General features: G+C 39.9%; 1 long non-coding RNA gene across 1 annotated transcript; it reads left to right on the forward strand.

The window, feature by feature from the left end:
- Positions 1 to 287: 287 nt before the first annotated feature.
- On the forward strand, positions 288 to 14,077 carry LOC140500838 (uncharacterized). Its single transcript, XR_011965907.1, has 3 exons — positions 288 to 904; positions 2,676 to 2,733; positions 14,048 to 14,077. It is a non-coding gene; the product is annotated as an uncharacterized lncRNA (long non-coding RNA).
- The last annotated feature ends 683 nt before the right edge of the window (positions 14,078 to 14,760 follow it).

The following is a 14,760-nucleotide window of genomic DNA, read 5'->3' on the forward strand; positions in this document are numbered from 1 at the left end:
GTCTGGAGTCAAGAAGACTCATCTTCCTGAGTTCAAATCTGACCTCAGACATTTACTAACTGTGTGACCCTGGGCAAGTCACTTAATACTGTTTGCCTCAGTTTCCTCTTATGTAAAATGAATTGGAGAAGGAAATGGCAAACCACTCCAGCATCTTTGCCAAGAAAATATCAAATGGGGCCGTGAAGAATTGTACATGATTGAACAATGGGAATGCAAAAGAAAAAACATTCCTGACCTGAATGAGCTATTATTGTGTATAGTCTGCTGTATGTGTAGATGGGGGGGGGGGCGCTAACAAAAAAGTAAATATATTGAAAGTAAATACAAAGCCCCTTTATCAGGAGCTCTAAGCAGTTGGGAAAATGGGAAAGTTCCCTTGTACCAGGTGGAACTTGAGTAAAGCCTTGGAAGGAGATAGGGGTTCCACAATGTAGAGATGAGGAAAGAAAGCATTCCAGTCATGAGGGTTTATCCAAAGGCATAGTGATGGAAGTTGAATTTTCTGTAGGCCACTAGATAAAGGAGAACTTGGGTGTGCTGAAGTCACCAAAAATCTAATGAATACCTTGGCAAAACAAGCGTGTGCAGAGATGGTTCCTAATGCCAGCCACAGAAAAAGCCCAGAGTTATTTTTGCCACCTCCCTACACAGCACATAAAATAAAAATAGCCACTTCACTTGCCCCCTCCTTATTTCCTGTGATAAATATATTGTCATCAGTCTGAGTCAGAAGAATTGTTCTGGGAGTAGGGCGATTCTTTTTTTCTGTTTCTTGTCCTGACTTTAATTCTACCTAATAATAAAAGGGATAATTATGGATCAATTGTTTCTTCTGCATGGCTCTTCTAGGAGATTTAATCTCTACATGTAAATTGCTTGTGTTGGCACACTGCAGTGAAAGGTATGTAGAGTATGGACCATATTTTTTGAAATGTCTTGAATGTAGACAGTTAGAAACTCAGAGCTATTTGGGGTCTTTAATAATCTGAAAAAGGGAAATCAAATGGGGTGTGTGTGTGAGACGGGGTGTTGCAGGTAGATTCCTCTCTCTTTGTGCTTCTGGTCAATGCTTGAGTGAACAGGAACAAGTTCACTAAATCCTTTAAAGCAAGTCCATCACATTATCTGAATGTTCTGTTTTCCTGTCATTTGTTTATTCACCATTCTGTGGGACAGTGACTTTTGACCACTAGGTGGCATCCGGTTTCAAGAGTTTAGCAAGGACAGGTACTTTGACATATTGTATTAGAAGTTGTGGGTGGGTTGCTCTGTTTTACTTGACATCATTAGTAGTTTTAACTATTCCTTTATTCCAGAATTTAAAGAAATGGAGCCAAAAGATAGCATTTCTAGCTCCAATGATTGCAACTATTGTTACAGTGGGTTGCAAATTCAATTGTAAAACTAGCTTTTTGATGGCGATATTTTAATGAGGAGAAATCTAAGTTTCAGGTCACCTGGACTAAGTCAAATTTGGGAGTTACACCTAGAGATCTCTCATAAATAGTATTTGCAGCATGGTATAATAGACCGCTGGACTTATAGTCAGACTTGAGTAGAGGTGCTGGCTCTGCCACTTTCCATTGGGGTATATGAACTGTTCAGGGAGCACTAGTACCTCTGGTATGAGGCCTTGCCAAGTCCTTTTCAGGGCTATGCATCTGCCTTTGGTGTCCAACTCTCACCTGTGGCCCCAAGAAGCCTTAGCAAGTGCAGCAGCCACACCCCAGTAAGACAGGCTAGACCAGATTGAGGGTAGACCTTGAATTTGTGGGTAAGTTAAGGGATGTCTATCCCAAGCCTGTGAAGACTTCCTCCCTTCCCTCTCCCCACCCCCCTTGATGGGCTGTGGAGTGCTTAGAGCTTGGTCAGACTTCAAAGACACCAAGGTCATCCAACGTATCCCTGTCCATTAACAATCAGCCTGACTTTTGTTTTGCTGCTGTACTTTGATGAGTCTGGAAGAAAGGGGAGTGAGGCTGATGACTTTGGGCAACTCTACCTCACTTAAATCCAGTTCATGTGCAAGTCAAGACATCACCCGTGATGTCACTGGACTTTGAAAATGAAGGATGAACAACATTTATGTGAGATTGAGCAAATCATCTCCATTTATAGGATCACGGGATTTAGAGTTCAAAAGCATCCCAAGAGCATAGTTTTAAAACTGAACGGAATCTTAGAGGTCACTTTGTCCAACCTCTTCGTTATATGGATGAGGAAAATGAGGTCCAGAAACGTTAAGTGATAAAGGTAAGAACTGAGCTCAGGTCTTCTCAAGCTAGTACTTTTTATGGTTGAGAAAAAACAGAGGCACAGAGAAATGGAGGCCATAGAGCTACTAAGTAGAACTAGAATTCAGACTAGATCCCCAGATTACAAATCAAATAAGTTTCCTCACTACACCACAGTGCCTCATTTGGATTTGTAAAAATATTTACATGCAGATTTTGAAAGTTTTATCTATAAAAGGAGGGAGATAGACTGGATGATCTCTAAGGTTCCTTTCTGCTCTGATATCTTGTCATTATGTGACTCTTAACTTCATCTCCCAAGCTAGGACTTGAATCTGTTCCAAAAAACAAATGACAAAAAATTTGTCCAACAGGTCCAGAGGTTGAGTTTTAGGAGTAGGGCTTCTTGTGACCTGGACTTTTCTTTTGTTTCTGCAGGTTGGATGGCAATGGACTTTGTGCTCATTTCTCTCCAAAAGGCATTGACTATAAGGAAGTAAGTTTCTAAATGAGGACATGGAACCAGCCCTAGTGACTTCTGGGAGGTCACAGGGACAAGTGTTGAAAGATTCCGAACAGCTGGTGAAGGGGAGGTCTATAAGATGACGCACAGGGGATTTAACAGGTTTTATTTCTCTTTACTTTGCCTTTCATATATTCAGGGCTAGAGGCAGGTTCCTAGGATGAAGAAATTTGAGAATTACTTCCAAGTAAGGGAGGAGGAGGGAGATAAAAAAATTGTACCATCTTCTTTATACCTTGTAGGGGGGAGGTGCCATTTTTCTTTTTGTTTAAGGTGTTAACATCCTATTACATCATGAGATACAATGCTCAGCCCCCAATAAATGGGGTGGAAAATTATCATTATTAGTTAATAATAACATATGATAATATATCATACAATATATAATTATTTTACATAACGTTTTTTGTTGTTTAGTCATTTTCAGCCATTCCTGACCCTTCATGATGCCTTTTTTGGATTTTGTTTTGTTTTTTGGAAAAGATACTGGAGTGGTTTGCTATTTCCTTCTCCAGCTCATTTTACAAATGAGGAAAATGAGGCAAACAGGGTAAAGTAACTTGCCCAGCATCACACAGCTAAGAAGTGTCTGAGGTCGAATTTGAACTCAGGTCTTCCAGAGTCCAGGCCCATCACTCTATCTACTGTGCCACCTTGCTGTCCTTATATTATATATTATTATTATTATACATCATACTTATAATAGCTTTATAAAGTGTTTAATGTAAACTATTTCATTTCATCTTCATAAAAACGCTGTGACAAAAGCATATCCCCATTTTATAAATGAGATGACTGAGGCATTTATCCAAGTGATAAAGCCAAGACTGAAATCCAGGTGGTTTGATTCCAGATCCAGTATTCTTTCTGTTCTACCACAGCAGGTCATCCAAAGGGGAGAGGAATTCTTGTGGGTGGTACCTGGGATTTGTATGTCTCTATTAGACTGTAATCTTTTTGAGAGCAGGGATTATCTTTTGCCTTTATTCGTATCCCCAGTGCTTAGCACAGTGCCTGGCACATACCTTATTGATAAATAAATGCTTATTTACAGACTGAGTAACTTATTAAGGGCTTCATTTCTTGTGTGTAAGGTAATGATCTCCTCTTAGCATAGCAGAAAAGGGAATGATGTTGGAGTCATGAGGCCTCAGTTCTAATTCTGACTCTGAAATGCCCCCTCATTTTATCGTCCATTTTTATTGTCCATGGGCAAGTCACGTGTTCAGAGTCTGAGCATTGGAAGGGATGTCAGAACCTGTCCCTGAACAAAGATCTCCTCTCTCGGGCATCACTGAGGAGAGGTCCTCCCTCATTAGGCAGACCGTTGTGTTTCAGAGTAGCTTTAGTTAAGATGTATTTCTTTAGGTCAGGGCTAAATTTTTCTTCTGCTTTTTATTTTTTTTGCTAACATTCACCTGTTGTTCCTACTTCTGCCTCTGAAGGGAACAAATCTAGTCCTCTTCCAAGGAAAAGCTCTTTAATTTCTTAAAGACACTCATACTCCTTCCCAGAGGCTCTTTCATTCCAAGTCAAATATCCACAGCTCCTTCACCCAGTACTCATATGGCCTCATCACTAGATCATCTTTGCCTTTCCCTGTCCTGGTGACACTGTCCTACGTCAGGATTTTTACAGAATGTGTCCACAGATGTGGTCTCATCTGGGCAGAGTACATTGGGATTATCTCACATACCTATTGTCAGACACCTTTTTTTCTCCTAAGGTAGCCTAAGATCACATTAACTTTTGGGGGGTGTTGTATCATACTGATCGGTGAGTCAGTGAATAGAATGCTGGGCCTGGAGTTAGGAAGACCTGAGTTCAAATCTAGCCTCACATACTTACTAGCTATGTGACCCTAGGGAAGTCATTTAAGCTTTGTTTACCTCATCCATAAAATAAACTGAAGAAGGAATTGGCAAACCACTCCAATATCTTTGCTAAGGAACCTCCTGGCCATTATTAGCATGCAATGGCCCGTGGGGTCATGAGTAGTCAAACACTACTGAACAACAACACTCACACTGCTAACTTATGTTGGCAGATAGAGCTTTGTCAAAGGAGCTGGTTAGCATGCTTCATCGTCAGTTCCTTGGAACTGTGCTTGGTCTCATGGGATTTCATTCATATTGACTTTTACTCCATCTCCGGCCAGAAATCAACGACTGCTATACTTTAAGTTATGGTTCCTAAATACAAATTCCATTCTCAGGTGCCATCTTGTTAACCAGTTGACTTCTGAGCTCTACCTTCTTCTTCTGAAGTCTTTGATTTTCACTGACAGCAGAAATAAAAATTAACTGTAACCCTGAAATCTTTAGTTCCTTGCTCCTTTAGTTCATTGTCATTAACTATAAATTAGAGATCAATTGAGTCGGTATTATTTGTACTCACATGAATCACCAAAAATGAGTAGTAGTCAGCAAGTTGGACAAATCCTGAGGGGTTTCTAATCATGTCCAGGATACAAGCCCAGGAAAGACAGCTGACCTTTCCAGATATACTTTCAAGTCAACAAATGGTTGTTTCCGTACTCCTCAGCAGGTAGTCACTAAGCACTCACTTTTTTTTCTACTTATTAAATAATTTCTCTTCCAGAAACATTGATGGTTTCACATTATTATGTTCTCAGAGGGCTCAGCTCCCTCCTCTTAAAGTTCAGTTGTTTCAGTTGCTCTTCATGACTCCATTTAGGATTTTCTTGTCAAAGATACTGGAGTGGTTTGCCATTTCCTTCTTCAGTTCATTTTACAGATGAGGAAACTGAGGCAAACAGGATTAAGTGACTTGCCCAGAGTCACACAGCTAGTAAATGTCTGAGGCCAGATGAACTCAGGAAGATGTGTCTTCCTGACTCCAGGCCTAGCCCTCTATTCATTGTACTACCTACCTGCCCACTTTCCCTTAGGAAAAGCTTCATATCTATGTGCTTAGCAGAGTATTCCTTCTTCTTCTTCCCTTCTGCCTCTGTGTGATATTCTTTTCTATTCCTGCTCCATGGCAATTGGGTGTTATAATGAAAAAGGGATAGCTGAGTTCAGATCTAGCCTCAAACCTTTACTAGCTGCGTGCCTCTAAGCAAATCCCTCAGCCTTTCTCATCCTCAGTTGCAAAATGAGACTAATAATAGCATCTATTTCCCAGGCTTTTTGTGAGGATATAATGAGATAATATATGTATTAATGAGATAACATATGTGTAGTACTTAGCAAAGTATTCTGTAAATACTAGCTATCATCATCATCATCATCATTATCCTAGTCTCTCGACAGAAGTCAGAATTCCTCTCAATCTCTCTAGATCAATTTTCTAGATCCATTATTTCTACAAATGACTAATCCAATCTAATCCAATTAACAATTTATTAAGCCTACTATGTGCCAGGTATTGTGATGAGCCCTGAGGGTGCAATGAATAAAAAAACAGTCCCTATCCTCAAGGAGTTTACAATCTAAGGGGGGAGGAGAGAGAGAACACACAAAAGAAGGCAGGAAAGTGTGTGTGTGTGTGTGTGTGTGTGTGTGTGTGTGTGTGTACCAGGTCGTATGCATCTAGGGGCATCTTATTCTGTGGAGTTGAAAAAGCCAAGTACACAGTTTAGTGGGCTTAGTTCAGTCTCTGCCCTTCATAAAGGAAGACATTGGGAGGAGTTTGGTAAGCCTCCCTCTAGCCCTCTAATCACAGGAGGCTGGAGTTAGCAGCAGGGTGCTGAGATTAGAGGTGATGTGCTTAGCCTGGGAGGGGCGTCTTGTTCTGTGGAGTTGAAAAGACCAGGCTGGGCAGCAGATACAGAGTGGAGCATTTGCTAACGTCTTTCACTCTGGTTTCCTCATCTATAAAGCAAGAATAATAATACAATAAAGGGCAGCTAGGTGGCGCTGTGGATAAAGTGCTGGGCCTAGTGTCAGGAAGACTCATCTCCCTGAGTTCAAATCTGGCCTCAGACATTTACTAGCTGTGTGACCCTGGGAAAGTCACTTAACCCTGTTTGCCTCAGTTTCCTTATCTGTAAAAATGAGCTGAAGAATGAAATGAGAAACCACTCCAGTATCTCTGCCAAGAAAACTCCAAATGGGATCATGGAGAGTCAGACATGACTGAAAATGACTCAGCAAAAAATGCTTCCAAAAAGCAGAGTTGCAATGATCTGTAGGATCTTAGTCCTAATCTGCCTTTGACACACACTGACCTAGTGACTCTGTGTAAGTCACTTAACCTTCAGTGCCTCAGGATACTTATCTTCAGTGCTCACTGGTAGAGCAAATTCTTCACTGGACTCTCCTTACCAGGGGTGGGGAACCTGTGGCCCTCTAGGTCCTTAAGTGTAGCCCTTTGAATCCAAACTTCACTGAACAAATCTGTTTATTCCACCCCTTCTAAACTAATGAAATTACAAGCCTGGTTAAAAAAACATGCTGCCAGTTTCACATGATTATTGGGGTGGGGTGGTGGGGTGACTTGGTAAGTATACTACATAAGTGTAAGCCATTATTATTATGAAGACTAAACCTTAGTTTAATTAAGTTGGATTTCTCTATCCTGAATAACACAGAGGACAGACACTTTGTACAACTCCACGATAATTTTTTTTTAAAAAAAGAAGACGTTTTGGCATCATGAGAGTCTCTGGATTTCATGAAATGACCTTTATTTTATATTCAAGTTCTCATGTGGAGCTTCTTTAAATGGATGGAAAGGATGGAAAATCTGGAAAACTGACTGTTGTGAGCCACAGAAATTATAATGCTTTCATTGTTTCCAGAAAGCAAAAATATCCCAGGCCAAAAATTAACCTTACAGGCAGTGAATTGTGTCAGGCTGGTACCCTTGCAGCCTACTCTGCCAAAGCTGAGATGTCTGGAGCTGTGGGTGTGGAGGATGGTGAAAGGCCAGGAGGGAGAGAGAGGAGGTTTCAATTATTGAAGAATTATGCAGTTACATTCCTGACCTCCCTCTTCCAGGAACTGAGATTTATTCATTAATGCTCCTAGGAAGCTGTATCTGGAAAGGTCAGAGCCAGGGGTTCTTAGTTCCAGTCATGTCTGCAATGGGTGAGAGAACTTAGATAAATTTATTTGTTTCATAATTACTCCATCTGTCTAAGAGAAATAATGGTACTCATTCCAAGGTAAGACTGAGATTCAGTGAGATTCACAGATGGAAGTTTCCAGATGTTATACACTAGCTTACTCTTTCACTGAATCTGTAACTTCTCTTCCTATAACAGTGTACGGTTTACAAGGAACTCTGCACAACGTCCTTCTCATGAGATATGTAGTATAACCATTATCCCATTTTATAGACAAGGAAACCAAGGCTTTCAGAGATTAAGGGCCCTGGTAACACAGTTAATAATTGTAAGAGCCAGAATTCAAGCCCAAGTCTCTTGACTCTTTCTGGTCTCTTTCTACTATATCAGGAAAACATTGTTTTGGTTTTATGTGGCTTGAAATTTTATTTTTTTCAACTAATAGGCATTTATTTTCTCTTCCTTCCATACCCCCTCCTCGCCAAAAAGAAAACTCTTGCAATAAATATGCATAGTCAAACAAAATAAACTTGGCCATATCTAAAAATGCATCTTGTGTACCCGGCAAACATTTTTAACAATCCAATTCAACAAGCATTTATTATGTGTCTTCTAAGTGCAGGCACTGTGCTAGGCACTTTTTGAGTAATTTTTTTTAGTTGTGTCTGATTTTTTGTGATTTTTTTTTTTGTGGGGGGACGCGGTTTTTGGCAAAGACATTGAAGTTAGTGTGCTGTTTCCTTCTCCAGATTGTTTTACAGATGAGTAAAGTCACTTGCCTGGGGTCACACAGCTTGTAAGTGTCTGAGACCAGATTTGAAATGCAAAATGTGAATCTTCCTGACTTTAGGCCCAGCACTCTACCCACTGTACCACCTAAATGCCTGTTCAGGATGAAAGGAAGGAAGGAAGGAAGGAAGGAAGGAAGGAAGGAAGGAAGGAAGGAAGGAAGGAAGGAAGGAAGGAAGGAAGGAAGGAAGGAGAAAGAATCATAAAAAAAGGAAAATTGACCCATATTCACCAAAATATTTATAAAAGCTCTTTTTGTGGTGGCAAAGAATAGGAAATTGAGGGAGTGCCCATCAACTGGGGAATGGCTGAACAAGTTGTATATGAATTTAATGGAATACTATTACACTATAAGAAATGATGAGCAGGCATATTTCAGAAAAACCTGGACTTCCCTGAACTGATCTTAGTGAAGTGAGCAGAACCAGGAGAACACTGCACACAGTAACAGCAACATTGTATAATAATCAACTATGATAAACTTAGCTCTTCTCTGTAATACAGTGATCTAAGACAATTCCAAAAGATTCATGATGGAAAATGCTATTCATATCCAGAGAAAGAACTATGGAGTCTGAATGAAGATTGAAGCAGACTATTTTCTCCTTTTTTTTGGTTTGTTTTTTTCTCTCTTGTGATTTTCCCCTTTTGTTCTGATTCTTCTTTCACAACATGACTAATGTGGAAAGATGTTCAACATGGCTCTACTTGTGAAATCTACTTCAGATTGCTTGCTGTCTTAGAGAATGGGAAGGGGAGTGGGTGGAATTTAGAACTCAAAATCTTATAAAAATGAAGGTTGGAAATTAAAATAAAATTGGGAAATGTTTACAAAATAAATTATAGTACAACAGAAAAAAATAAAGGAAGGAAGGAAGAAAAAGAAATGAAGAAAAGCTTCTTCCTTCAAGTAATCAAACACTCTACTGGTTCAGATCAAGTCAGATGGCATCTTATTAAACACTTACCATGTGCTTGCTACTGTGCTAAGCAGGGAGGATACAAAGAAGGCTCAAAAAAAAAAAAAGTCCCTGCTCTCAAGGGGTTCATAGTCTAATGGAAGAGACAACCCATAAGCATATTTGTACAGATATGATATATACAGGATAAAGGGAAGATTGTAGAAGAGGGTCGGCACTGAGATTAGAGGACTGATACACTTTTTTAGAAGGTGGGACTTTAGAGGAGACTTGAAGGAAGCCAGGGAAGCTGGGAGTCAGAGATGGAAAAGGGGATAATTCTGGGTATGGAGAATAGCCGGAGTCAGGTGATAGTGTCTTGTTCAAGGGACAGCAAGAAGACCCGTATCACCAGCACATGGAAAACATAAGAGGAGAGTAAAGTATAAGAAGACTGTGGGTCAGGTTGTGAAGGAATTTAAAAGCCAAAATGAGGATTTGGTATTTGATTCTGGAGGTAATAGTCATTGGAGTTTATGGAATGAAGGGGTGAATGGGAACTGACATGTCAGACTTGCACTTTAGGAAGCCTGAGTTGACAGCTGAGTGGAAGATGGATTGGAGTGGGGAGAGACTCAAGGCAGAAGGCACTTTCAATAGTCCAGGCCTGAGGTGATGAGTACCTTCAAGAGGGTGGTAGCAGTGTCAGAGGAGAGAAACTATAAGAGATGTTACGAAAATAGAAATAACAGGACTTGGCAACTTGGACAGGTGGTGGGGTGGGGGGGTGTGGAGAGAATAAAGAGGTGAGAATGACATGTAAATTTCCAGCCTGGATCACTGGGAGATGATGGTGCCCAAAGATAACGAGTTCAATTTTGAACATGCTGAGTTTAAGAAGTCTATGGGAATCCAGCTTGAGATGTCCAGTAGGTAGATGGAGATAAAAATCTGGAGATTTGGAGATAGGTTAGACCTGGATAAATAGATCTGAGAATCATCTGCATAGAGATGATAATCAAATCCATGAGAAGTGAGGAGTTCACCAAGCAAGATAATTTAGAGGGAGAAGAGAAGGCCCGGGATGGAACCTTGGGGGAACATCCACAGGTAATGAGCATGCCCTGGAAGAAGATCCAGCAAAGGAGTCTGAGAAAGAGTCCTCAGACAGGTAATGGGGAGAACTAGGAGAGATTAGTATCATGAAAACTAAAAGAGAAAAGAGAGTATCAAGAAGACAGTGATCAATATTGTGAAAGGCTTCACAGAAGTCAAGAAGGATAAAGACTGAGAAAAGGCTATTTGATTTGTCAGTAAAGAGAGCATTAGTAACTTCAGAGAAAGCAGTTGCAGTTAATTGAGGAGACTGGGAAAAGACTACAATGAGTTAATAAGAAAGGAAGAGAAAAAAAGAATAACCACTGGTTATAGATGGCCTCCTCAAGAAGTTTACCCACAAAAGGGAGGAGAGAGATTGGGTGATAGGTAAAATAGAGGGAATGGATGGATCAAGTAAGGAAACTGACTGCTAATACATGAATAGAGTAGCAAAGAGGCCAGAATCACTTGATCATAGAGGATATGGAGGAAAGTAGGGTGTAAGAAGACTGGAAAGTGAGGCTAGATGGGGAGAGATTGAAGAAGAATAAGGCATTGTGGAGATAGAGGAAACAATCTGCCGGAGAAGACAAGATGGAATGGGATCTGTTGCCTTAGCAAGGCCATCTCTTCATGTAAGACAGAGGTCAAGGAGAAGATAGTGGCAAAAGGCATTTGAGTGAAGTGAGATATGGAGGGGATAAGAGGGATCTCTCAGTGAATGGCCTCAAATTGTTTTTTGGTAAACTGTGAAGCAAGGTTCTTAGCTATGAGGGTGGAAGGATAGAAAGCCATGAGAGATTTAAGGAGGAATGAAAAGGTTTGGAAAAGACATTTGCATCCAGAGAAAGAACTAATGGAAGTATATATAGAATGATATTATATATATATGTATAGACACACACACACATATATATATATATTATATACATATACATATTTGTATCTAGTGGTAACTATCTCCAGGGTGGGGAGGGGGAAGGAAAAAAAAAGAAAAAGAAATTTACATGATAACTTTATTAAATATTTAAAAGGAATGACAAGTCATACACAGTGAATTTGCAGTTTCATGTGCAATCATCTTTTTATTATACTATGTTATAAAAATGGGGGCAGCTAGATGACCTGACTTCCAATCTGACCTCGGACACTTGACACTTGCTAGCTGTGTGATCTTGGGCAAGTCACTTAACTCCAATTGCCTTGCCTTCCCCTCTCCAAAAAATGCTTGTTTTATTCCATACATTAAAAATAAATAAATAAATACAAAGAAAAGACATTGTGGTGAGTGTGCCAATAAATAGTTTAGGGAAATATAAAGGGATAACCTTGCTGCAGTGAGGGCCCAGTTGAGATTATGCAGTATAAATTTCTAGTGGACTCAGGCAGCAGGGTTTTGTCATTTTCTCCAGTTTCATTTAACTTCACATGAGTAGGAGCAAAGACTGGGCCTGGTGGGAGTAAATCAAGGCTGAGGCTTGGCAAGATGAAATCTTTGATAGGATAAGGAGGCGAGGGACTCAAGAGAAGAGGATGGTGTTGAGTTGAACTGGTTCACCAAAGGGTCAAGATGGTGAAGGGAGGAGAGAATACTCTGGCAGAGGTAAAGAGAATACTCTGGCTTGGGAAAGAATGGAGGGGTGAAGGGATTGAAGGTCACAGGAAGGATGAGCTGGATTAGGAGAAGAGGGAGAAAAATAACAGATTATGACCAGATAAAGGCATTGGTCAGCCAGTAAGCATTTTTTAAGCACTTACTATGTGCCAGGCACTGTGCTAAATACTCGGAATACAAAGAGAGGCAAAATATAGTTCCTGCCTTCAAGGAGCTCACAATCTAATGAGAGAGACAGCAAAGAAATATGTACAAACAAACTATATACAGAAAAAGAGAAAATAATTTATGGAGGGAAGATACTAGAATTAAGAGGGGTTGTGAAAAACTTCCTGTAGAAGATAAGATTTTAGTGGGGACTTGAAGGAAGCCAGGAGGCTTTAAACCTCTCTGAAACCCCATTTTCTCATTTTATAAAATGAGGGGTTTGGTTGCTTCCAGCTCTAACAGACGGTGCCACATGCTTTGCTCTGTGTTTTATAAGACCTCTTGTACAATGTCATTGAGACAGTTGGTGATATAGTGGATAGATTGCTAGCCTTGGAGTCAGGAAGACCTCAGTTCAAAACTGGTCTCAGTTGTGTGACCCTGGGCAAGTCACTTAACCCTGTTTGCCTCAGTTTATTCATCTGCAAAACGAGCTAGAAAAGGAAATGGCAAAACACTTCAGTATCTTTGCCAAGAAAACCCCATGGGATCACAGAGTCGAACACAACTGGAAAAAATGGAGCTTGGATTTGACCAGTTTTGTGACCTGGAAACTTAGCAAAACTAAATTTAGAGTATTATTAATACATTAACCAAAATGCTTTCCAAATTAAAACAAAAGCAAGCCAAAATAAGATAATAACTATCTAACAATACCTCTGAAGTATACCCACTCTGGTCTGTCTCAGGATAGCCAAGCTATACTAAGCATCAGGCCCTGTCACAAAGATCCCGTCTGAGGGCTTTACAATCTTCTGCTTGTTGCTTTTTAATTTTAACATATTTCTTACTATCTTTAGTTCTACATCATCTTCATTTCTGAATATATTAAGCCCTTCTCCCATGCTCAGAGAATCTTCCTTTGTAACACCCTCCCCCCCCAAAGAAAAGAAAAAACAATTTGGAACTTCTTAATTGGAACAAGAATAGTAAACCCAATTTCTTAATGCCATGCTTTGGCAAACCTATGAGGTCCAGATTAAGTCTGTACCCTCAGTATATGGGAAAGAGGTTGGGCTGAGATACCAGAGTGATAAAATCTCCCTAGTTTATATGACATTCTGGGTAGAGGAAAAGGAGAGAGGGAGTACTTTGGTTATAGGAGCAGGTGGCAATACTTGGGGAGAGAAAGAAGGGTGCTAAGAATTTTCATTTGTGCTTTAGAAACTTAGAAAACTCTTAAATTGTTTTTAAAAAACCCAAAAATATGGCTATAAGGAAAGGTCCTCTGATGATACGTTGAAAGGCAATGCACTATAATTACAGAATGCCTGAATGATTTCTGGGGAGAGGAGTAAAATCTTCTGGGCCAGAAGAGGAGTTTTCAAGGATATAGGGTGAGGCATGACTGTAGAGGAATAAGTATAAGGTGATGAACCAAGATTCTATTGTTGGTGCCCCACGGAATTAGTTTCTTTACTGAGTTAGTATAATCTCTGGTCTGGTAGGGCCTGTTTGTGCAAAAAGACGTACATGAAAATGGAATTTAAAAATAGCTTTATCTAAGAGTGAGCCACTTTGCCTGACTTTAATGTGTCCTTATTAAGGAATAATTGCTTTAAAATAATTGAAATTTAAAAGAAACTTCAAATATTTAACCAAAGTTTAATGATCTTCCTTATTTTTCCTTTTGTTTTTCATGACCAGAAAGTCAGTGGTTTCTTTGGATAATTTTTCTTCCTGTCAGGGATGGAGAAGAGGTAAGGTAGTGAATTTTGGTTCATCTGGTAAATTTTGGTTGGAGGGAGGTATTGTTTATGCTTTAGGAAACTGGTTTTGATTTTATCTTTAATTTAGGGGATGAAGGAGTGAAGTAAGGCAATGTAGTATAGGTTTAGGTAAGGAACCTGCAGCCTTGAGGCCACATGTGACCCTCTAGGTCTTCAAGTGCAGCCCTTTGACTCCAAACTTCATAGAGCAAGTCCTCTTAATAAAAGGATATGTTCTGTAAAATTTGGACTCAGGCAAAAGGCCACATCCAAGGACATTGAAAGCCACATGTGGCCTCAAGGCCTCACAGGTTCACCCCTTCTGGTAGGAAAGGAAACATTGGACATGGATTAAGAAGGTCTTGGTCCAAATCCTAGCACTGAAACTTGCTCGGTGTGAGCCTTAACTTTTCCAAGTCACAGTTTTCTCATCTGTAAAATTAGGATGTGGATGCTTACACTGGCCACTTCACAGAGTTATTACAGGGAAAGTGCTTTGTAAATCTTGACAAGTTAGTTCTTATCAGGGACAGTGGGGAGAACTTTCTTTCCAGAGCATTTCATTAAGTTTAGATAAAATTCAAATACTATGGGATTAAAACAAAAACAAACCTACGTCCCATCTTTCACATTCTCGGTGTCAGATTGAAA

The sequence above is a fragment of the Notamacropus eugenii genome, chromosome 4, assembly GCF_028372415.1.
Source record: "Notamacropus eugenii isolate mMacEug1 chromosome 4, mMacEug1.pri_v2, whole genome shotgun sequence".
NCBI classification, from domain to species: domain Eukaryota; kingdom Metazoa; phylum Chordata; class Mammalia; order Diprotodontia; family Macropodidae; genus Notamacropus; species Notamacropus eugenii.